The following is a 26308-nucleotide window of genomic DNA, read 5'->3' on the forward strand; positions in this document are numbered from 1 at the left end:
GAGTTTCTGTTAAAACCTGTTAGATCCTTCCAGATCTCAGTCAAGGCTTACATTGAAATATAAATAAAAGAAGCCTAAAGGCTCAGTAGGAGACCGGTCTCAAACCCAGGGAAATAAAAGGTAAAAAGAGTCTTTAAAACTCCAGCAAAGTAAATGCTGTATTTTTAATTATATGTTTTTTTGAGCTCATGATTTTTTGATCAGTTCTATTTTTTATTCAACTAGAGTTTTTGAACATCTGTTACACTGCAATGGAGATTCACCTATAAAGTTACAAGGGCTTGATTTTGTGTTATTTGTATGTTGTGCTGTCTGATGTCATGTTTTGTCTGTATCAAAACTGAGCGCTCCTAAAATTAAAATTTAAAAATGGATCCAGATACTTTTAATTCACATGATTTTAAAAAGGTTCAAATTGGGTAAACTAATAAGAGTAAAATGTCTTTGAAAATAACTTGCAAGTCTCTAGGTGGTCAAGCTAATAAAATATTGATGTTAATAAAATGTCTAATATCAATTGTTTCTAGGACTTTTCTTCAACAGGGAAGAGACAGCAAATACTGTTCAGGACACTTGTCTGATATCTTGGTTTTTTTCAGAATAAGTGAATTAGAGTTAACATGTATGGGATTACTCTAATGTGTTTGTAGAGACATCTGATTAATTTACAAAGTTAAAATGCTAATTGTTAAATAACATCGAGTACTTTTAACTCCTTAAATTCCATGGGGTATCATACTTAAACATTATTGATGTTTTCATAGGTTGGTAAATAAAAGGGTTTAAACTTGCTTTGTGTCATCACTAAACTAAAAACAAGGTTACTAAGAGTTATGTCCTAACAAGTGCAATTCTATATACAAAGGGTCCCAAAAGTTTCAACTGTGTTTCAATTAGAGTACTATAAACAACAGAATATTTAATCTTATTAAAATAGAGTAATTTATCTAAATTCAGAAATTTCATAAGAGTTGTTTCAGAATGTGAACAAAAAGGGGACAACGAATAGGAAAGAGAAAATAAAAGGTTCTGGGTATGGAAATATATTTAGTAAAAGGAAAAAGGAAATGTTTCTGGGTAAGAAAGTGCTTGTGTGATGAAATACATGAGGGTCTAAGTAAGTGCTAAGAAAGTCTGTGTAAGTAAAGGGCAAGTTTCAACAAGTTTGTGTGTAACTAAGTTGGTTATATGTATGTGAGACAGCTAAAACTATTGAAGGTTTTTCCTAAGGTGAAATACTAGTGTTCTGATATAAACCAAAGTTTAATCTATATGGTAGAATGACATGGTAAAATGACAAGGATTTGAAACACTAATTTACTCTTAACTTTGTGTCTATTAAGTTTATTCTTTAGAACAATTAGTCTTAAAAATTGGGGTGTATACAATTATGGTTAAACAACTATTATAGAGTATTGTACTTTGTTACAGAGTCTGCATTTCTCTTTAAAAACTCAATTTGGTAAGATAAAAGTGTCAAGGTATTTGTGAAATGGTCACTAGTTGTATATTAAATGTGTTCATATTTTTCAGGACCACAAGTTTTTAAAGCAGGGAATTTATCAAGCTTTGCTATTCTCCAGATTAAACTTGTCTGTAATGGTAATCTTAAACTTATAAAGAGTAAATTTTATTGGGGATTTATTTCTATCATTTAATGTTCTATTATAGGACTTGCTATCAATAGGGTATGTGTAAAATTTGTTACTTTTTACACTGAGATAAAGAATTTCAAATGTAAATGTATTTCTAAACATTAGAGTCTGATTTGTTTAAAGGTTAATATTGTGAAATATGTAAGAAACATGAAAACATTTTGCCACTTAATCACACAAAAGGAAAGTTAAAAGCTCTCTCAGCCTTTCTTTGATTCATGTTTTAGATACTATGTTAAATTGTGTTAATTATAAAGTTTATATAGACTCAGGAAACAGTATATGTAAACTACTTAATGGTATTTAAGGAAAAGAAGCAAAGATTAACATCAGAATTAGAACACTTAAGATCTGTAAAGAGCCACGCCTTACCTAAGGCTCTGCCTCCTACCTCACTGTGTGTAGAATAGCTCCAAAATAAGCCAGACTTCAGCTTATTTAAAGTTATAGTCAAAAGATTGGTTATTGTTGTAAAAGTAGTGTGATCTCAAATAGGGGATAGAATGTAGTTCTCAATCAAAATTCAAGATATCTATTATACAAGCTGAATATATTTTTACTCTTGCTAATTTCATTTTGTAAAACTGTTACCTGTTAATGTTTTGCAGAAGTAGCTGCTCCAAGAACACACAACCTAGGTAACTTGTGATAATAAGCCATCACCTATAGAATAGATAGTGGTAACTTCCAGTACTAATGCAGACTCCAGTTAGATAAAAGGGTAAATAACTGTAAAGTTATGGACATTAAAGTTAAAGCCCATTACTCTTAATTTATGACTGGTGAGACTGGCTTGCTGGATAATTAAGATCAAACTTAGAGATTGGAGTTAAATACAGAGGTCAAGAAAAGTCCATATTTGGGTCTTGCCCTCAATGTTAGCCTGAACCCAGGGAATAAGAGAACTTCTCTAAGGAGCGTTGCAACTCTGGGTCACACAACCTCCTGATCAAGGAGACTGTTGAGACTAGAGGATGAAAAATTATCCAGTGCATCTGCTGCAGAGGAGGGTCATGGAAAAGGGGAAACATCCCTTGATGTTTCTAAAGGAAGTCACCTCATCAAGAGACCCTGCCTAATCAAAGTCACTGGCGGAGCTAAGGAGCCGCTCTTAAGTTCTGTACGAGTGACCCCTGTGAGAACTCAGCTGACTCTTTAACAAGACAGGAACCAGATCAATTTGACCAGCTTGATCTTAGATACCCAGCAAAACAGTTAAAACCAAAATATAGCCATTCTTGGGCATTTAAAGGAAATAATAATTAAATGTAACTTAAGATGTACACTTGTATTAGTCCACTAGAATAGACTGGAAGCTACAAATGAGAGAAAGATTCTTCAGCAAATGTGCCTGATAACTATCAAGAGAAACTGCCAGAGTCAGAAGTTTTTAGTCAGTTTAAGGCCTGCAGACCTTCCTAAGCTACACAGGTAGACTTAATCTATGTTTGCTAGTATGATTATCTATTCCTAAGTAACAGAAGTATAGAGATCTCTAGTAAACACAGGTTATGCCAATAAAGGGATATTTTACAAAATCAGATGACATTAAGTAGCTTAACTATATTTTCTGGGGACATCTATGACAATGTTAAAGTCCCCAAATAAAGGCCTTGTTCTCTCCAGCCTTTGCTAGGCCTAGTTATGGGAACAATTTCTCAGTTCTTCCACCTTCTGGTGAGAGATTAACTTCTGTCATTTTCATGATACTCAGTGGCATGTTTCAGATGCTGCAACATTTACTTTGTGCTAATCTCATTTCAGTACTCATGTCTTTTTGTTCTTCTATCATAGAAGCAGCCGCCCCCAGATGATTTTACAACCTGCTCTTCCCCAACCAGGCTTCTTCCTGGGACCCCTTGATTGACCCGATTTTTAGAAAAGGAACTCCAAGCTGCTTGCCCCACGCCACCCACTTCCAGCTCGAAGAAGCTAGAGCGGTCATCGACCTCCTTCCCCAGCAGCATGGAGTTCCTAAGATTAGAGGGGGGAATGAAGCCAGAATTGGGAACAGGTAGTTAGTGTAGAAATAGGGGATCGGGTCAAATCGAGGAAATGGCCATAAAATCATCTGCCTCTGGAAGTTGGAGACTGCCCCTGGAAGAATGGAATGTCAAGGATCTCCGGAGCCCACTGATTACCAAATTTACCTGCCTTTATCAAGGACTGTTTATCAAGGACTGCAAACAAGGGGCTGCTAATTGGTGGCCCGACCCCTGGGCTCTTGCCTGCCTGAAATCACCTAGTCACCTTCATCAGGGAAAGAGTAAGTGCTGTATAGGTACTAATGCTTAGGCAACAATACCAGTCCCTCCGCCAAGGAAATAGCTTTGGAGAAGAGTATATAGAGACAGAAGTTCCATGATTGGAACTTACCAGAAAAGAAAATGGGGAAATGAAAGAATGGACCTTTTTTTAAGCTGTCTGTTTTATCTCAACTCCCTAAGGTTTCCCTCCCAGTAATGGGAACAAAGCCCTTAAAGCTGTTCCAGGAAACAGCCCCAAACAGAGTGTAAAAGAGTAATTGAGCCTGATAGCCAGATAGTGCTCAAACAGTAGGATTACCAGAAACTATTGACCAGAATCTACACCCTGTTGTAAAACATTGTGAAACATGTTGTCAGCAAACCCAGACCCCCTTTGAAATTTCTTGGCAGCTTTGATCCCCCTTTTCCCCCTTTCATGTGTGACCCCTCCCGATGTGTGGTTTCTGCCTTTATAAACCTACAAGATTTTCTGCTAGGGACTTGACTCCTCGAGTTGGGTCCCAGCGTGCTGGAATAAACACCTTTTGCAGTTTGCATCAAGTGACGCCTCCTGCGGTTGATTGGGGTTGCCATCCATCCATGGGACAGAGTTGGGGTTTCCTTTTTGGGGGCCTTACAGGTTCAACATCCAGAAATCAATAAATGTCATTCACCATATCAACAGACTTAAAGTTAAGAATCACATGATTATTTCAATAGATGCAGAAAAAGCATTTGATAAAATATGCGTCCATTCATGCTCAAAACACTAGAAAAAACTGGGGTAGTGGGAACATTTCTTAACATTATGAAGGCCATCTACGCTAAGCCCATGACCAATATCATTCTAAATGGTGAAAAACTGAAAGCATTCCCCCTAAAAACTGGAACAAGGCAGGGATGCCCTCTTTCACCACTTCTATTCAACATCGTTCTTGATATTCTAGCCAGAGCAATTAGACAAACCAAAGAAATTAAAGGGATACGAATTGGAAAAGAAGAACTCAAACTATCCCTGTTCACTGATGACATGATTATATATTTAGAGGAACCTGGAAATTCCATCAGAAAACCCTTAGAACTCATAAGTGAATTCAGGAAAGTAGCAGGTTACAAGATCAATGCTCATAAATCCAACGCATTTTTATACATAAGTGATGAATCTTCAGAAAGAGAAATTAGGAAAACTACCCCATTCACAACAGCCTCGAAAAAAATAAAATACTTGGGAATCAATCTCACAAAAGACGTGGAAGACCTCTACAATGAGAACTATACAACACTAAAGAAAGAAATTAAAGAACACCTTAGATAATGGAAAGATCGCCCATGTTCTTGGGTAGGCAGAATTAATATTGTCAAAATGGCCATACTACCTAAAGTTCTATACAGATTCAATGCAATTCCAATTAAAATCCCAATGATGTACCTTACAGAAATAGAGCAAGCAATTATGAAATTCATCTGGAAGAATAAAAACCAGAATAGCTAAAGCAATCCTCAGTAGAAAGAGCGAAGCAGGGGGTATTGCAAAACCAGATCTTCAACTCTATTACAAAGCAATAGTAACAAAAACAGCATGGTATTGGTACCAAAATAGAAAAGTAGATCAATGGTACAGAATAGAGGACATGGACACAAACCCAAATAAATACAATTTTCTAATACTGGACAAAGGTGCCAAAAATATGCAATGGAGAAAAGATAGCCTCTTCAACAAATGGTGCTGGGAAAACTGGAAAACCATATGCAACAGAATGAAATTAAACCCCTATCTCTCACCCTGCACAAAACTCAACTCACAATGGATCAAGGAGCTCGGAATCAGACCAGAGACCCTGCATCTTATAGAAGAAAAAGTAGGTCCAAACATTCAACTTGTTGACTTAGGAGCAGACTTCCTTAACAGGATTCCCATAGCACAAGATATAAAAGCAAGAATCAACAACTGGGTCAGATTCAAACTAAAAAGCTTTCTCTCAGCAAAGAAAACTATCAGTAATATGAAGAGAGAACCTACAGAGTGGGAGAATATCTTTGCCACTCATACTTCAGATAGAGTGCTAATTTCCAGAATCTATAAAGAACTCAAAAAACTCTACACCAAGAATACAAATAACCCAATCAACAAATGGGCTAAGAAAATGAACAGATACTTCACAGAAGAAGATGTACAAGCAATCAATAGATATATGAAAAAATGCTCAACATCTTTAGTAATAAGAGAAATGCAAATCAAAACTACCCTAAGATTTCATCTCACCCCAATTAGAATGGTGATTATCAAGAACACAAGCAACAATAGGTGTTGGCGAAAATGTGGGGAAAAAGGTACACTCATACATTGCTGGTGGGGTTGCAAATTAGTGCAGCCACTCTGGAAAGCAGTATGGAGATTCCTCAGAAAACTTGGAATGGAACCACCATTTGACCCAGCTCTCCTACTCCTTGGCCTATACCCAAAGGACTTAAAATCATCGTACTACAGAGATACAGCCACATCAATGTTCATAGCTACTCAATTCACCATAGCCAGATTGTGGAACCAACCTAGATGCCCTTCAGTTGATGAATGGATAAAGAAACTGTGGCATATTTATACAATGGAATATCACTCTGCCATGAAGAATGATAAACTTATGGCATTTGCAGGCAAATGGATGAAATTGGAGAATATCATACTAAGTGAGATAAGCCAATCTCAAAAAAACTAAAGGACGAATGATTTCGCTGATAAGCGGATGAGGACATATAATGGGGGGTAGGAGGGGTTAGCGTTAGGGTTAGGTTTAAGGTTAGGGATAAGGAGGTTGGTAAGTATGGAGGAAGGAAGGACTGTATAGAGGGAAAAGAGGGGTGGAAGGGGTTGGGAGTAGGGAAAAAAATAACAGAATGAATAAAACAACATTGCCCTGTGTAAATTTATGATTACACAAATGGTATGCCTTGACTCCATGTACAAATAGAGAAACAACATGTATCACATTTGTTTAAATAAAAAAAAAAGAAGTGAATCACAACTCCAACAGAGAAAAAAAAAAAAGAATACCAATACAACATATCAAAATATCTGGAACACTATGAAGGCAGTGCTAAGAGGAACATTAATTGCATTGAGTTCATTCATTAAAATAATGAAAGAAAAGTCAACAAATACATGACTTAACTTTACATCCCAAAGCCCTACAAAAAGAAGAACAAAACAATCCCCAAATAGTAGAACATAGGGAATAATTAAACTCAGGGCTGAAATTAATGAAATAGAAGCAAAAAAAAAAAAAAAAAAAAAATTGAAAACACTGACAAAAAAAAATTGGTTCTTTGAAAAAAATAAATAAATAGAATTGATAAATACCTAGCCACACTAACAAAGAGAGAGTGAAAACTTGAATTACTAAAATTTGTGGTGAAAAAGGAAATATCATGACAGCCATTATTGAAATAATAATATAATTAGAAACTATTTTGAAAGTTTATACTCCAACAAAATAGAAAATCGCGATAACATTGACAAATTTCTAGAGACCTGTGAATTACCCAAACTGAATCAGTGGGACATACATAATTTCAACACATCACTTTCAAACAATGTAATAGAAGATGCCATCAAAGTCTCCCTCAGAAAATGCCAGGATTAGATGGATTCTCAGCTGAGTTCTACAAGATCTTCAAAGAAGAACTAACATCAATCTTCCTCAAAATATTCCATGATATAGAAAAGGAGGGAACCCTCCCAAACTCATTCTATGAAGCTAATATCACTCTTATACCAAAACCAGGAGAACACATCAAGGAAAGAAAGCTTCAGATCAATTTCCCTGATGAACATTGATGCAAAACTTCTTAACAAAATTCTGGCATATCGCATACAAAAATGTATTAAAAGGATAGTGCACCATCATCAAGTGGGGTTCATCCCAGGGATGCAAGTTTGGTTCTACATATGGAAATCAATAAATGTAACACATCACATCAATACACTTAAAGATAAGAATCATATGATTATCTCAAGAGATGCAAAAATATCATAAGATAAACTACAGCACCCCTGTGTATTCAAACCACTATAAAAAATGGGAATAGTAGGAAGATACGTCAACATTGTAAAAGCTATCTACACTAAGCCCAAAGCCAACATCATTCTAAATGGATAAAAACTGAAAGTATTCCCTCTAAGAACTGAAGAAGACAGGAATGCCTTCTTTCACCACTTCTATTCAACATCATCCTTGAAACTCTAGCCAGAGCAATTAGACAGATGAAAGAATTAAAGGGATATAAATAGGAAAAGAAGAACTCGAAGTATCACTATTTGCTGATGACAGGATTCTATATTTAGAGCATCCAAACAATTCCACTGGAAAACTTCTAGAACTAATAAATGATTTCAGCAAAGTAGAAGGATATAAAACCAAAACCCACAAATCAAATGCATTTCTATTCATAAGTTATGAATCTTCTGAAAGAGAAATTAGGGAAACTATCCCTTTCACAATAGCCTCAAAAAAAAAAAAAAAAAAACCAAAAAAACCTTGGGAATCAAACTAACAAAGGAGTGAAAACCTTCTGAAACAAAAACTGCAGAACAGCAAAGAAAGAAATTAAAGAAGACCTGAGAAGATGGAAAAGATCTCCAATGTTATTGGACAGGTAAAATTAATATTATCAAAACGGTCATACTACCAAAAGTGTTTCACAGATTTAATGCAATACCAATTAAAATCCCAACATCTTTCCTCATGGAAATAGAGAAAGCAATTATGAAATTCACTTGGAAAAATAAGAGACCCAGAATAGCCAAAGCAATCCTTTGAGAGAAGAGTGAAGCAGGAAGAATCACAATATTAGAACTTAACCTATACTACAGAGCTATAGTAACAAAAATGGCATGGTATTGACACCAAAATAGAAAGGTAGACCAATGGTAGAGAATAGAAGATGTAGGGGTGCCAGGCTATCTTAGGCACAGGTAAGGGCGGCTGAGTCAAGAACCCCAGACTCCAGGAGTTGAGTGAAAGCGGGCTTGTGGCAAACAGCTTGCAAACTCATTTATTGCAGGAACAAGTACACATTTTATAAGTTTCTTGTCCAATCACAATGTGCCATGGGGGATCAGACCACCAGGCTCCTATACAGATTCCCTGGGTAACACTAGGTCAACTTGGAGCAGTCGTTTATATTACTAGGTGGTCAGAGCAGAATGCTCCTCTTTGCAAGTTTACACACTTGAGACATTAACTGCTGCGAGCCAAAAACTAGGATTTTTCCCAACAAGAAAACACAGAGACAAACCCACATAAATACAATTATCTCATACTAGACAAAGGTGCCAAAATTATACAATGGAGAAAAAATAACCTCTTCAACAAATAGTGCTGGGAAAATTGGGAATCCAAGGTACACTCATACATTGCTGGTGGTACTCCAAATTGGTGCAACTACTCTGGAAAGCAGTATGGAGATTCCTTAGAAAACTTGGAATGGAACCACCATTTCACCCAGCTATCCCACTACTTGGACTATACCCAAAAGACTTAAAATCTGCAGACTACAGTGCTGCTGTGACATCAATGTTTATGGCAGCTCAATTCACAATAGCTAAGCTATAAAACCAACTTAGGTGCCCTTCAGTAGATGAATGAATAAAAAAACCTGCATATATGCACAATGGAATATTAGTCAGTTTTAAGGGAGAATAAAATTATGGCATTTGTAGGTAAATGGATGGAGTTGGAGAATCTCATCCTAAGTGAAACAAGCCAATCCCAAAAACTAAATGCCAAATGTTTTCTCTGATAGGTGGATGCTGATCCATATTGGGAGGAGGGGTGAATGGAGGAACTTTGGATTGGGCAGAGGGGAATAAGGGGAAGGAAGGTTAGGGGGTAGAAAGATAGTGGAATAAGATTGATATTGTTATCCTAAGTACTTGTATAATCTCACAGATGGTATGAACTCTACATCATGTACATACAGAGAAACGAATAGTTGTGCTCCATTTGTTTACAATGAATCAAAATGCATTTGCTGTCATGTGTAACTAATTAGAACAAATCAAAAATTTTTCATGTGTATACCAAGTGAAATAAGTCAACTCCAAAAATCCAAAGGCCAAATGTTCTTTCTGATATATGGATATTAACACATGATAAGGGTGGAGGAGGTAAGAATTGAAGTTCACTGAGAATTTAGAGAGGAATGAAGTAAAAGGAAGTGAGAAACAGAATGGGAAAGACAGTAGGATGGATCAGACATAATTTGCCTATGTGCCTATACGAATATACAACTCATATAACTCCAAATTATGTATTAGAATGGGATCCTAATTAGAAAAAGTTATACTCCATGCATATATGTCAAAATACACCCTACTGTCATGTACATGTAAAAAGAACAAAAAAAATAAAAATAAAAACAAACAACAACAACAAAAAAAGAGGACAGGGCCTGTGGCTCAGCACCCCTTGGGTTCGATTCCCAGTACTAAAAAATAATAATAATAATAAAATAAAAAATCACTTCTTGACTGCACTTTCCATTGATTTATTGATTTTCTTTCCTTCACAGCAAAAATTTTGCAAAGAGTAATTTATATTTACTTTCTTTGTTTTTGTCAACCAACCATCTATAAAACTCATTCTAGTCATACTTGATCCCTCAATTTAAATATTAAAGACATATTCCCTCATGAGAGACTTTTAAAAGCTCTCTCCCCTCTCCTATCTAAAGAGACCTACTCAGTATAATTCCCATCTTTTACTTTGTTTAAAGTTCATTTTCTCAATAAATTCCTTGCCTATACTGGCCTCTATCATCCCATACTTGCACAGTTCTGATAAGCCTGAATTAATTTCATTTTAGCATACATATAATATTAATTCAATGTTGTAATAAATAATTTTCCTACTGTGTCAGTGCTATTTTTTTTTTTCTATCTCCTGATAGAAAGTGCAGTTACTTCAGAAATCTCTGCCTGCTTCATTCAGTGATTTATCTAATGCACTCAGAAGAAATTGAGGCATATATTTGGTACTCAATAATAAATGTTGATTGAATGAATCATTCTATCTTGCTGGTTATGGAGACTAAGAATATTTCAACTAAAATGAAAAGGCAAACAGAATATCTCTGCTCTTTTTAAAACTCTAAAATGTTATTTTCTAATCCAAGCAGCTGGTATGAAATAAAGCATATATGTCTATGATTATCTTTCATCATAAATAAAAAGGAAATTGGGAAAATTATAAAAAATACATGAATAGAACTTAGTTAAAACATCAAGCCCAGGATTGTGGATGCTGATAGAAGGGAAACAAACAAGCTGAAGTCATGATTGCCCCAGAGTTGTTCTACTCTGCATGTTATAGAATGTAGCCTGAGAGAGCGACCACATAGAGTATGAAGAGACAGAGTTGAAGAGATCAGAAATTGTGTAAGGTTACATAGATCTAATTTAAGGGGGAAAAAACACCAATAAATGAGCTAGAAAGAGAAAATCCAAAAACCTGGAGAGTATTTTCTTCAAACATTTTTCTCAATAATAAGCTGTTTATGCACTGCGTCAATTTCAGAGAAGCTACAAAAAGACTAATTAATTTGAAGAATCCCAGCATTCATATACTGAGAAGCCAAATGGCTAGGAACTGTTGAATACCTGTGAAATGCAGTAGAAACTCTACAAAAACCTTAGCAGGGTAGCAATCATAACTTAGAAAGAAGTCTTGGAGTGAGTAGGACAAATTGTAAGTAATTAAGCTATTTGTTGAAGTATATCTCAATGATCTTTAAAATAATTAAGATCAGTCAGAATCAGAAGACAATTCTCACCATACTGTGCATTAAATGCAATTGTTAGAAGTTAGAAGAAAAGGGAAAATGTCATAATTAACAAGAACAAAAGAAATCCAAATAAAATAAATATGTTCTATTAAAACATCTCAAAATGAAAAATACAAAGAACCTAGCAGACAAGAACTTTAAAAAGTTATAAAATGGTCAAAAACATAAAGAGAACTTAAGAATAATAAAGATATAAAAAAGAATGAAACAACTGATACATATAAAATAAAAGTTAAAAAGATGTTCAGAAGACAGACTAGTGAATTTAGAGATATAGGTTTAGAAACTTTAGAAACTTTAGAAAAGTGGAACTAAATAGACTAAAAAAAGACTAAAATTTTATTGAAACTTGCTTATCTGCAGGACAAGTAAATGTGCAAAATTTGAGTCCAAAAAAGGATTGAGGACAGTTAGGAAAACTATTTGAAAACCAAATGTATCCATTTTTTTTCAAATTTTCAAAATGTAATTGAACTGTAAGTTTATAGGTAGAACATTCTTAGTAAATAAAAAGTAGGATATCTAAAAAAAGTCATTAAATTATTGAAAAACAGTAGAGAAAATTCTAAAACTAGCCAAAAAATAAAAACTCAAAAGATTATTAGAGATGAACAAATACAAGAATAGCAGCTGACTTATTGTCAATAAAAATGTAAGCCAAAGAAGCAATGAAAAAATATCATTAAAATGAAATTAGAAAAACAGTTAATGCAGATTTATATCTAAAAATGTCAAAATTGTCAACCAAACAATAAAAGCAAGACATATAGAGAATTCATCACTATATAAGCAGAAGTAGTAAATATAATTATTCATAATGCATGATAATATCAGATTGGGGCTCAGACTAAAGAACCATTAAGATAAAATATACATGTGGGAAGTGAAAAAAAGACTTTCATGCTCTCATTTAATAATTTTTAGTGTTAGAGGATTCTTCATTCAATAAAACAGTATACAAGGGAATTGTACACATGGATGTAAAATTTATGATAAGATTTGCCAAGACAGGAGAGGGAACTGAAGTTTCTTGCATTTCATGAAGCAATACATTATTTTTTGAAGTTAGTCTGTCACAAGATAAAGGTACCTTTTGTAAACACTAATATCAACACTTGAAAAATGTGTAGCTAAGATAAAATAAAATAATGGAATTAATGAATCAATCCAAATCAAGTGAAGAAAAATGAATAGGTGGACAAAGAGGAAGTAAATATGAAGATGATAGACGAGTGCAATTCTACCCAAAGACATTAGATTTAAATATTCTGAATAGTCCATCTAAAGAATATTTTAAAAGTAAGATTCAACTACATTTTTTCTAAAAATAAGAAATAATTTTTATTTTTTTTTCAGATTTGATGAAGTTCAGAATTAGCCTACATTTATTTTAAAAAATTAAAAATCTGTTCTTCAGAAGTTACTTTTAAGAAATAAAAATGTAAGCCACACTGGCAGATAGCACATAACACGTGTACCTGACAGAAGACTTGTATGAAATATTTATTTAAAAAACCCTATGTTATCAAGATTTAATCACTATTGAGATATAACCAGAGATAGTTACTGGTAAATCCCTCCATAATTTCTGAAGTTTATCCCAGTATAAATAAGTAAGGTCACTTGAAAGACAAATTAACCCTGTAATTCTGGCCTACCATAAAATAAATTTCACGTTTGAATATTTACATATGTTTTTTCATTTTGCTTCAGCTTTTTCTCACATATTCTGGCTTCATATTATTAAGTCCATTAACTTTTTGAGAGTCAGATAAACTTGGTATGAGTGTCTTCATTTCCTCACATTTAAAATATATTATTGTACTACTTGAAAACCTAGTTGCAGAGTTAAAATGGAATTAGCAGCCAGCATCTCTAACACTAGACCAACTGGTCTTCTGATCCCTTTATTTAATCTTAGGCATGCTAACTTATTCGTTCCATTCATTAGGTTCTCATCTGTGGAATGAGATAATAATACATGCATACTTGCACTTAAGTTTTCATAAAGATGAGTCACTACATTAAAAAAAAGGAATGATGTATAATGCAAGATACAAAAAAATAAAATTTACTTATTACATTCAATAATAGTTTTATAATCAAACTTGAATCATTAGAAAATGTTGTCTCCAAAACCCATAAATTTGCAAGTTCTTCAGAATTTAACATGGAGACCTAGATAGTTATGAGCTGAAGTCAGGTTTTACTGGCTCTCAACAGGTTATTGTGCACTTCATTGTGCAACTCTGCATTCAGGAATGTCCCAATAATAGCTCACAACTGGCCACAGTGAGCATGTAGTAATAGGTAAATGTGACAAATCAGATTTTTATTTGTATTGCGCTAAGGAAAAAGAAATCCAAAAAAACTGATTAGCAGGGAAGCAAATAAGAGCAAGATTTTAGAAAACTAAAAACCATAGTACTAAGCATAGCACTCTCACTTCTCAAATATGAACTTATTTAAAAACATTTATAATACTACTTTTACTTACAGTTATTGTAAGAAAATATTTTTCTTTTTAAATATAGATTTCCTTTACTGAAGTAAATTCATGGCCCCTTTAATTTTTTAAAAATGTTTTTTTCCCCAAGAGCTTAAAAAAATTATTTTCTAAAAAAGAAAACTGGAGGAATCTCCTGATCTCTTGTTAGAGTGAAAATTTCATTTCTAAATGGTGTTCTTGGAGTATTTGTTCACTGCCCAGCAAATTGTATTAGTCTTCACTTACTAATGCAAAGAGAAAGAGTAATTTTTAGTCAAATCAAGGTTATTAAGAAAAGGTGTTGGTTAAATAAAAGTTTTCTTTAATGACTACCAGAATTTTGAAAAAAAATCAGAAAATTGCTTATCTTAAAGAATATTCTAAAATTATATTATTATTTAAAATAAAGTATGATGGGAAAAATATCATTAAAATATTAACATTCTTACTGATTTTAATTATATATTGATGTCAATTGTAGTTTTATCATATTTATCACCAAAGGAGTGATGTACTGCTTTTTAATACCAAAATATTACTATAGGGGATAGTTTAATGCCCTTCTCCAGTGTAGTTGTACTGTGAACTTCAAAAGTGCCAGACCATTTCAGATTAGATTCAAAACCCTTTTCATGAAACCCAGTACATAGTAGTGATTATGTAAATTTTTGTTCAATTAAACGTTTTATTTTTAACACTCATTTAAAAGTATTCAGAATTATGAAATTATTTTTGTCATATTATTAAATACTTCTAAGTTTCCTAGTCATTGATCTTAGCTATCGATAATGCCCTTGGTCATAGTCCTTAATATTACAGTTAGAAAATGTTCAGAAGATGCCTTTTTTTTTTTTCAATTTTTTATTTCTTCTAAATAGTTATACATGACAATAGAATGCATTTTGACATAGCATACATAAATGGAGTATAACTTCTCAATCTTCTGGTTGTACATGATGTAGGATTACACTGGTCATGTAATCTGATGTGCACACAGGGTCATAGTATCTGATTCATTCTATTGTCCTTCCTACCCCTTCACCCCTCCCCTCCCTTTACTCCCCTCTGTCTAATCCAAAGTACCTCTTTAAGTGTCAATACCTACCCAGCAGTGCAGGATAAGGCACAGGCCATCAGAGTGTTTTCTATCTCTCCAGGAAACTGGGTAGTGATTGGGTGTAGTAGCTCCTGAGCCAGGCAGACCTGGTTTGGCTCCTGGCTCTGTTATTTACTCTCGGTATAGTTCAAGAACATTTCTTTTTTCCTTTTGAGGCTTATCTTTAAAATAAGAATAATAATAGTATTTCAGCAGCAGAAACAGTTGATGTCTTACCTCCCCACCTGCTGGGTCTGCCTGAGATCACTTGTAATTAGAACAAGTGTGGTACTTATAGAAGTACCTCAATGCCCAGTACGAATCTCCTCTTTCTGACTTGAGATTTTCTCTGGCACAGTGGGAGCTTCCTCAGGTGCTCACAGACAGATTCCACAGCTGAGATTGATGAAACTTGGTACAGTGCAATTCTCAACTCCATCTCCTCTGGTTTAGATTGACCATAAACTACAGAACACCCAATTACATTTGAATTTCAGATTAAAAAAACAAGTAAATTCTTTTAGTTTAAGTATTTACTATGAAATATTGATTTGTTTACAATTCAAGTTTAAATAGACATCTTCTACTTCTTATCTTTCAGTTTTTCCATATATTGTGATCTAATCTTGTGAGTGATATCCCATCATTTCACTCACCCCTATTTAAAGGAAGAGGCTTACATAAAATGTGCACACCCAGAGGTAGGAGTCTCGGAGACCATCTTAGAATTCTGCTTTTATCTAGTCCAGCATTCATTATGTTTTAATTATGTAACTCTTATCAATTTATTTCTCCTTCTCTTTATATCTTTCCACCTGTAAATGGAAATAATTATAGTTAAGTAACTCCTCTTAAGAATTTCCATGTGACATCCTAAAATTCTTTGAAGAGGAGAGAACTTAAAATTTTTGGCAGCGATAATAAATGCTTATTTGGCAACAGTTTCTGAAACTTACTATGGATTCAGGAAGATGAGGAGAAGGAAGTAAATAAAGACATCAAAATCAAGCATTTTAATGAATTTGGGATACACATTTATTGCCTATCCCTCCTCATTCAACCAGTATGTGATTCTACACATAACATGAGATATTAAAGTATTTATTGAACCATAATCATTATGAAAATTTAGATATTTGAGAGGTTAGACATAGCAGGTAGTAAAACTTTAAAAGTTGAGGAATTTTTTAATGATTTCTCATCTAAAATGATGAGTTTATATTGCTATGCAATCCGTCATGTTATAAAATTCTCTTTTCAGGCTAATAAAAAGGTTTATAAAACTTGACTTGAAATATATTTATGGTAGCATATTAATATTAGAAAGATGCAAGAATACATAAAATATAAATGTACCAAACTTCTCTAGAGAAAGTTCAGTTGTTGCTCCAGAAAATAGACAGTTCCCTAGTCAATTCCAGAAAGCCTAAGATTCCCAATGAAAGAAAGAAAAGGGGATGATGGGACACTTGACTAACATTATAATCCCATTTAGTTTGTTCCCAACTTGATTTGAAATACCCTGGGTGTTCTTAAGCAATTCCTCTGGAGACATGACAATATGCACTTTTTGTTTTGCATGGTATCCCACATAACTATTTTCAAATGGTTTCTGAAAATCTTTTATAAGATTAACTAACCCAAGACAATGTGGCACTGAATGGTGCTTGAAAAATTCACAAGAGTAATCCTGGGCCAACAGATCTCATTCACTCTGGATAGATTCATGGGCAAAAAGAAACTGCAAATCCTTCCACAGTACAAAGAAAACTGCATTTGTGATCAGCTGGAAAGCCTTTGAAGGGCTTAAGTGGTACCCTGGCAGCTAGCTTTGGTCAGAGTAAAAAGCTAATCCTCTAGAGTTGGATAAGAGCTGCTAGAAAGATCCTGAGCCACGTGAAATCATTGTCCTATTTATAAAGAAACTGTGAAGAGGGCTGAAGGAGTGTTCTTAAAGGTGATTCAGGTTGCCAGGTAAATAGGCATAATGGTGAACTTCCTTATTCATGCTCCACTGGGCTGATTCTCAAAAGGGATTTGCTGTCTGACACTCTGGCTGGCTGCCAAATTTATTGGTCTTGCTGCCAGATGTGTTTTGGATCACAGGGAGGTAGAAAGTTAAAAACGCCTTAGAAAAGGCAGGCAGTTCACAAAATGTCAGACACACAGCGCTGCACTCAGACTTCCAGAAGTCACCCAGACATCAGTCACTTAATTGAGTGGCCTACTTTGAGAAAAAGTGTTCATAGGCTCTTGCTCCAGGCTAGTGGAGATCTCCAGATTTTCTGTTGCTCAAAGGGAAGTCAATTCAGTAACTTATCAACTTTTTCAATCTAACTGAAGAAAAGATATGTGAAGACAGAAAAAAATTACGTTTTGAAAAATGATCTATGTAAAATTGGTACAGTAGTTAAGACACGTGGGAGATTGGAAGCTATGTTGACTGTGACAAGATGTCACAAGAAGAGGCAGTTTGAATTTAAATCTGGACTTTTCTACACCCTATATGACCTTGGACAATTTAAGTGAACTCTAAACCTTCATTTTTAAGTTCCATAACAATAATCTAACAATATTATTAAATTCCATCTAACAACAATAATATCCTCACCTTTCTGCTAAAAGTGCAATCCACCCAACACTCCATATCATCCTTACTGTCTTTGCTTTCTTCCATAGCACATATCACAACTACATCCAACATTGATCTGGCTCATGTATTTTCTTTATTTTTTATTTTCCCTCCCCAAAGAGACGTAAGCTTCCAGAGCAAAGGTATTTCTGGCTGCTTTATGAACAACTTTATCTTCCTCTTCAAATATATATATGCATTTTTAAAATATACTCCTCTTTCACAGATCTTAGAGGAGAAAAGAGCAATGAGTTAGGTACAAGACCTAGTCCATAGCACTTAATGTAAGTCAGCTCATTCATACTGTTAATAGATCTTTTCTCTGGAAGAGCACAGATGGATCTCCCTCCTTATGAGATTATGAGTTCTAAAAAAGTGGGTACTTATTTATCTCCACCTACTCATCACTTGGCAAAGGGCCTGGCAGGGTAGTAATCAAAATCTGTTTAATGAACTAATAAATGAATAATATTGAATAAGTATATGATCAAAAAATAAAGCAGAAAAAAAGTCATACCGAAGGCAGAAAGGATATCCCCCTAATGAACAAAGAAATAAAATCATTCTGTTTCTTGGCAAAAATATCTATAGCATTTTCTAGGTAGTTGTTGAATCAGAGGAAAGCAATGCAGCTTAATTTTGAATAGTCTTCTTTTAAACAATTCTCTGACAAAGGGCAATGTATTATATTTCATGTTGATCTTTTATACACAGTAGGTGTCTTTCTTCTATAAAAAGTAATCAAGATATATTTTTGGCGACCTACTCCTTTTTTACCTTTGAAATCAGTCTGGTAGGAATCAAAATACAGTAGGTTGCTCTTCAATGGTAGAATGTGTGTTTAGCATGCCCAAGGCCCTGGGTTCAGTCCCCAACACTCAAAATAGAGAAATGTAGCATATCAAAATTGTTTTATGAATCTCCATAAAACCTTTGCACATAATAAACTTTAATTATGACAAAGAAGAAACTGGAAGGCCATGGCTTCAACTAGATTTGTCTCTTTGATTAAGCTCATATTCTCAACTGTGGTTGCTGACAAAATATGAAATGGAACACATTCTCTGGAGAGCATGGCAACATAGCTGATGTTCCAGATTATCCTGAATATGAAAAATAGATATATTAACATAATGAGCAAGGCATTAAGATAAGTCCAAACACTCAAAGGCTTTAAGATTGGGGAACTGCTGTCAGTGAAGACTAATAAAACTTGGAAAATGTATCAATGAAGTCTGATATCCATCAAGTAGCATGTTGTCCAGGAGAAGACATCTAATTTGGTTGGAGGGTGGAACTAAGAGGCTGCAAAAGGTTAGACAGGAAAATTGGAGAGATAATGACATGGTTCCAACTGTGCAAGGACTGGAATTTTAAATAGCTCCCTAAGAAAAAAAAAAAGGGCAAAGGAAAGTGAAGTAAAATTCAGTTGTCAGGACAAACCCCAACTCAATTAACAGGAGTAGTTATGATGATTCCAAATTGTTCTTCAGTCTCCGTGAACATTCCATACTTATTTTAACACTAGGAAGAACTTAAAGTAGGATAAAATAGTTACAGCTTCAAAATAGACTTTCTATACATCATCAGTCCTAAAATGTGAGGTCCAGGAAGTTTAAAAGCTATGTCTTATTTTACGTATGTAATATGACTAACAGAACTGTACTTGAGTTCCTGGAGAATTCCTGCAAGAAAAACATCTTATTGCACTAACTTGGATTACCTAAGAACAAATACATGTTGGGTATTCTTTATCCTAAATGCTTGGGACAAGAAGTGTTTCAGATTTCAGACTTTTTCAAATTTCAGAATACTTACAAATACATGATGAGCTATTTTGGGGATAAGATGAAGACTGAACATAAAACTTGGGTATATTTTATACTCTTATACACAAAATAATTTTTAATAACTTTGGGCATGAAACAAAGATTATGTACAATGAACCATTAGAGAGCAAAGGTATCACTGTCTCAGACTTACTTGTGGACTACCTGTATCACTAATAATGAATCTGAATTTATATGCTACCAATAAGCAATCTTATTTTTTAAATTATTTACACATAAATACTTAATAGTAGAAAATATGACACATCATTAACACGATAAAAATAATTTGTTCAGGGTAACTGAGCTGCACAGCAGCATCACTAGAATAATTGTGTCAGTTGTTAAACAGCAGTAGCAGCAAACTGCAAAAGTTTTCAGTCTCCACCTTTGATGCTGCATTTGAAAAATGGGTTATCATGCATTGTGTTTATTCTTTTAGGTGAGAATAAGCTTCAGACACTAGAACAAACTTAAGGATCCTCCAGGGATAAGGAGGTATTTGCTAAATGATTAAAAAAAAATGTTTCCTCCAGAGTCATGTACCGTGTGAAAAATTTTCCTCTTAGCAGTCTGTCTTTGATTTTGTAAACTGTCACGTTTTCTTGTGACATGAATGCGTGCTCTTCTAGTTCTCCAAAAACCCCATCAGATATTTTCACTATGCAGTCTCCAGGCACTGTTTTCCTGCAGTGTTAACATCATCTTCATCCTTGCTATTATCACTACGACTTTGATTCAGAATTATTTTGCCAATTTCATCACTGATCAATGAATGAACAACTGGAACCTCTTTATTGATGTTAAAATCCTCTTCAATATCCACTTCTTCCAACTTACTGAGACTCTAAAGACATATTTTGCAGATGTAAGGAAGTCAGACATTGTTTTTTTTTTCTTATTTGTCATAAAAATCCTTCAGAGTCAACACTCTGCTCATCACAGAACATAGTTACAGGCAGAGTTTGTGCCAGACATGCACAACTATGGAGTCTCTATGTTCTAAACCTTAGCAATATCATGTGGGGCATCCTTCATGCTAAGCTCCTTCCACATCCATGCCTCTGTTCACTGATGCTAGCAGTCTATTCAAGAAAGCATATTTGTATTTATTCTTCCTTGATCTTAGGATACCCTGGTCATCTGGCTGAATTAAGAATTTGTACTTGGAGGAAAGTACAAGGCATAAGCAATATTTTTGATGAGAATGAGCAGAGCACTTGTCAAGGAATAACAAAATCTTATGGTCATCATTCTGTCTAGCTTCCCTGTAGTAAGCACAAGCCACTGGTACAAAATATTTGTGAAAATAGTCAACAGAGCTATCCCTGGTCATCCAAGCCTTTCGAGAGCATAATAATATACTAAAAAAAATTCATGTAATTCACATATTCACAGAGATATTCATTTAGTCCATAATAATGGGCTAAGAAATTCATCTCTTTAAAACAGTGAAGGCATACATTTTTGTCTATTACGAAAAATTTACCTATGCATCCCTGCTGCATTAGCACATCCCAGCAGAGTTATTCTTTCCTTGGCATACTGAATTCCCATAGGGGCTGTCTCACCAGCTGTGGTAGGTGTCTTTCTGGGGCAATAATGCAAAACAATGATGTTTCTTCAGAATTAGAGACTTGTTCTACCATCACATTGTCATCAGTGATGACCTTGGCAAGCCCATCAATGAATTTCTCCCCCGCTTCGTGATAAGCAGATGCTTTATCATAACAAATCTTTAAAAATTTAATACTGTGATTTTTCTTGAATTTCTGCAACAAGCCTGTTTAATATTGACAGTGCCTTTCAATTTTTAGTTCATCATGATGAATCTTTGCCTGTTTTATGATCAATATACCATGAAGTGCCATGTGTTTACTGCAACACTGATAGATCTACCCTTTAAATATATGACTGAGATCTTCATTTTTAGCTGTATGCAGTCTTTTCTATTTTCTTTTTTATTAAATTCTGTTAATTCCTTTCAGCACAGCACCTTCTTCTGTTTCAGACTTATACCACTATCCAGTTTCTCCAACAGCTTGACTTTCTGTGCTTTCTGATTGTAGAGGAATATCTGCAGGGCTTTTTGACATTTTCAACAGGATTTTGGTCTCAAAGAGCAGAGAATAAGCCAAAAAATGTGAATCATGCAAGTGGGGCATTTTGTAGAATCTGCTGCCATTGTATCTGGCCTGCACTCATCCCTTGTGGATATGCTCAAGTGGGTGAATATGGTATACACAGAAAAGATGTGTTGCAGCTAAAGGGGGCAGGGAGTGCCTCTTTTTCCTCAGGGACACTGTGTCCACTGTGTGTTTTGTTGCCTACTTCTCAACTACAATCCATCACATGGAAGCAGGTGTGGAATGTTCCACTTGTGTTATCATGTTGGTAATCAAAAAGCTTTGGATTTGGGGCATTTTGTATTTCAGGTTTCACATTAGGGATGGTCAAGCACATTTTTTTTCTTTCAAAATAAACAGATGATTTTCAAACTAGTAAAAAAAATGAAATCTTATACAAATAACTTTTTTTCCCCTGAGACATTTGCTACTAAGATGCTGGTGGGATGGCCCATCACTGCCTAATATTTTAGTGTCTCACTACTGCAAAGATATTTTTCTATGTGAAAACATAAGCCATAAAAATCATAAAATTAACTTAGATACATTATTACCACATAAGCCATAAACCTCATCCAGTTGTTACCAATAATCCCAATAATTTTATTGATAGAAAAGTTAGGCAATCTCAGAACGTATTTTACATTTACTTGTATGTCTCTTTATTATATCCCAATCCAAAGACATCTTCAGTCTTCCCTTGACTTTCATGATGTTGAGACAATTGAATATTTCATGAATTACTCTGTGAAATATCCTTCAATTTTTGTATCATTATGACTAGTTTCAGTTTATGCTTTCTCAGCATATTTATAACCAGTGTGATGCTTTCCTCTTTGCCATGCATATTGTCAGGCACCAGGTGAATTTAATTTGTCCCATTACTTGAGATGTGAATTTTATTCACTTAATTAAATCAGTTTCTGCCAATTTAATCCTTTGTAATATTACTATTTCTCCTTTGTAGTAATTTAATGAGAGGTCAATTAAGACTACATAAATATCATGCTCCTTAAAAGCCACTGAAATTTCTTAATTGAATTAATCATTGTGTTAAAGATTTCTTAGTCGTGCCTTTCTAATTCCATCATTTTTCCTGCATTCATTTTTTGCGGTTTCAGTGTGTAGATTATCTTTCTGTTCATTCATTCATCCACTTATGATACTAGGTTATTTCAATGTAAAAATTGTTCTAGTTTTGTATTTTTTTTTTCTGGAGGAACCTTCAAATTTGATTGTTTTTTTACATATTTCTATTATTCTTCAATCTGTATTTTCTCCAAGGATTCCTACCTCCTTCATGTGAATAATCCTATTTAGAACTCAAATGCATTGGTAGGTACTGATAGATTTTAGATGAAGCTAGGGAATACATGTTCATATACATATTCAGATAGTTTTAAACCTATAATTTCTCTCTACATATTTATGTGTTGTAAAGTAAGAATTCAAATTGATGCTTCCAACATCACAGAGTTCATCTTCTCTTCCTCTTCGCTAATTTATCTACTTTCTTTGATGTTGTGATCACTGGTTCTTATTATTCTCAATATCATTCTGGGTATAATATTAAAATAATCTTCAAAGCATATAACCAACCTCTAATTGATATCACCAACACTTTCCCTGTTAACACTGCCACTCCCTATATAAATTCACTCTGATACCTTGGTACTGGGCCACTCCTTACCCTTCACCCGCCACTCTCCCGACAGGTGTCTACCTGGCTCAGCCCCCACATAATAGATTTTTGACTGAATCTATTAGGAAGGATGGAAAGAAGAATGGAAGGCATGGACAGAGGGAGGGGGAAATCTTTTAAATCAATCTCACCTAATTTTTAAAAGATAAAAATTTAAATACACATTTATAATTATTTTCTACAAAAAAAAATTGTCCTTGATCTAGACAAAATGTAGAGGTCCTTGAAAATCTTAACTGCCTTCTGAATGGTTCATTCCTTTATCTTTCCTTCCTAAGTAAGCAATATCTCGTAATCAATATGAAATCAGTATTCTATACTGATTAAAAGGCTATCTTTCTCATGAATTACTACTGTCCCTGTTAGAACCGGCCAAGTCATGTCACATAAGTGTCTATTCCTGGTCATACTTCACAAAGTCTGTTCTTCCATCTTGTTTATCAAAAGTATATTAATCTTTCCCTGTTGATAAATTCTTTACTTAATTCTTAATCTGTTTTACCCTCATCTTTCTTAGGTTTTTCAAGTGGGAGTAAGTTACAAACAAGGATTATCATTCTTTAACTCATTGGCAAATTTGCTCAGCAGAAGAACCAGCCACACCAAGATCTATCAAATCCAAGCATAGCAAAACTCTTCTCCAAACTTCAATCAATCTGTCTTCAAGTTTTTCAATTCCTGTCCACCACACTGAAGAGAGGGTTTCATTAAGAATCATTGAAGGTCCACACACAGAAGTTCACACCATGAGTTCACACCATTCCCTGCAAACACCTGTGTAAAAACAGAACCACTCTTGCCCTCCCCTGTACTACTCATGAAAATAGTCCTTGACTTCTGAACGGATCGTCAGATTTCATGCTATCTTCTATAACGTTCACATAACACAAAAATTTCAAATTAAATGTTAATTTGTATCATTCTTAGAGTACTACCTGAAATAGTCTGTCACTACTAAAATCCAGCACACTAGAATGTTAGTAGTCATACATTCTCAAGTGGGACGGCATTGCCCCAAAGAGGAAAAGTAAAATTTTTTTTTTTGATGTGAAGAAACACACACACACACACACACACACACACACACACACACACAGAGTATATTTAATTTATGGCATTAAAATTTCATGGGGTAAAGGTGATCAGAATAAAATATGCAATAAAGAAAAATTCCTTAGGGGAACAGTAATGGAAAAAGCTATGAGACACACTGCTATATGCCTCCCACTTGGAGGAAAAGTCCTTGTCATCACTAATGAATTAAAATGCCCCTTTGATTGGAATTTCATCAGTGCTTTATGGCATCCTGGTTTTTTTCTCATGTCACTGAAAGACCCCTGAAGTGTGTCTAAGAGCTACAGATCATTGGATTCTTTCATAGGTATAGAGCTCTTAAGAGTTATAGCTATCAAAGTCACACTTTGATATGGATAATTCTATAGAACTTCAATTATTGAAGAAGTATTTTGGTGTTCAAAGCTTGTAATTTTCCAATTACAAAGATTGAAAGTTTGTCAATTTTCTAGCTATTTAGTTATTTAATTTCTTATTTATGAATGCACTTATGTATTTAATGGGCAGGGCCTGGATGGGAGGCGCTAACTAAGGACCGTATTCCAATCTAGTAAAAAGTTAGCAACATGTCAAGTGACAACCTTATCAACATTCTAATACTTAATATCTCCTTTATTAAAGAAATCCTACCATGTACTGAGCCAGGCTGAGGAATTACAGCTTTAAATAATACACAACTCCTTTTCTCAGAGTTTTTGCCAAATAACAATAGATACTATGCAAGGAAACAATTACTCATCACCTACATGAGCTGGCCAACATATTCCTGCATGATATATAGAATAATAAAATGTAATTTCATTACTATCTTGTCCTCATTGTAATTAATTTACATTATGTTTTCCTACAGTATTCTATTTACTGTATTAGAGAAAAAGGGAATGGAATTTATAAAGGAAATAATGTGTAATGGAAATGCATATCATGTCTTTGTTTACAAAGACATTTGTGGTCTGGATACTGTAGGATTTTATAACTGGAAAGGATACTGGTTAGTCTAGCAACAGTGTGAAGCATTTTATCTTTAAAAATGTTTCTTTACTGTACTATAGAAACTATTTGCTTAAATATCCATCAAAACAGCATCTAGCACCATGGAAGGAATTTAAAAAAAAAAAAAAAAAAAGGTAAACAGAGGCAATTTTCTGTGTCAATTTCAGAAGAAAAAATAAAATTAAAAAGTTGTATACTGCATCAAGATCGAAGTGATACATGGTATACAATAATCAAATAAACTCTGCACGTAAAATAAGGCTGTGCTAAAAAATGAGGATATTCTTATTCTTTTCAGGGTTTCAAAAATGAAATGATAATGAATATAGATCTCATAGACCCAAGCTCTGCTGAACTTCTGGTGGCTGAAATTTCTTGAAACACAATGTGGAACTATGAGAGTCAGAAAAGACTTGAGGTATAGAGTTCCTTGAAATAATGTGATTTTAAAGATAGTTTCATCCCTAGATTTATTGTTTTGGGACACAATAGGAGATAAAGGAATCTCTAGTATGCATGAAAAGTTTTTCCCCCCTATATTTTATTCTCAGGTCTGTGATTCCTAATAAAGGTTTGAACTTTTCATTATTGATAATAGAAAATCATGTAACATTATACAAAAGAAATA

This window comes from Sciurus vulgaris, assembly GCF_902686455.1.
Source record: "Sciurus vulgaris genome assembly, chromosome: 5".
NCBI classification, from domain to species: domain Eukaryota; kingdom Metazoa; phylum Chordata; class Mammalia; order Rodentia; family Sciuridae; genus Sciurus; species Sciurus vulgaris.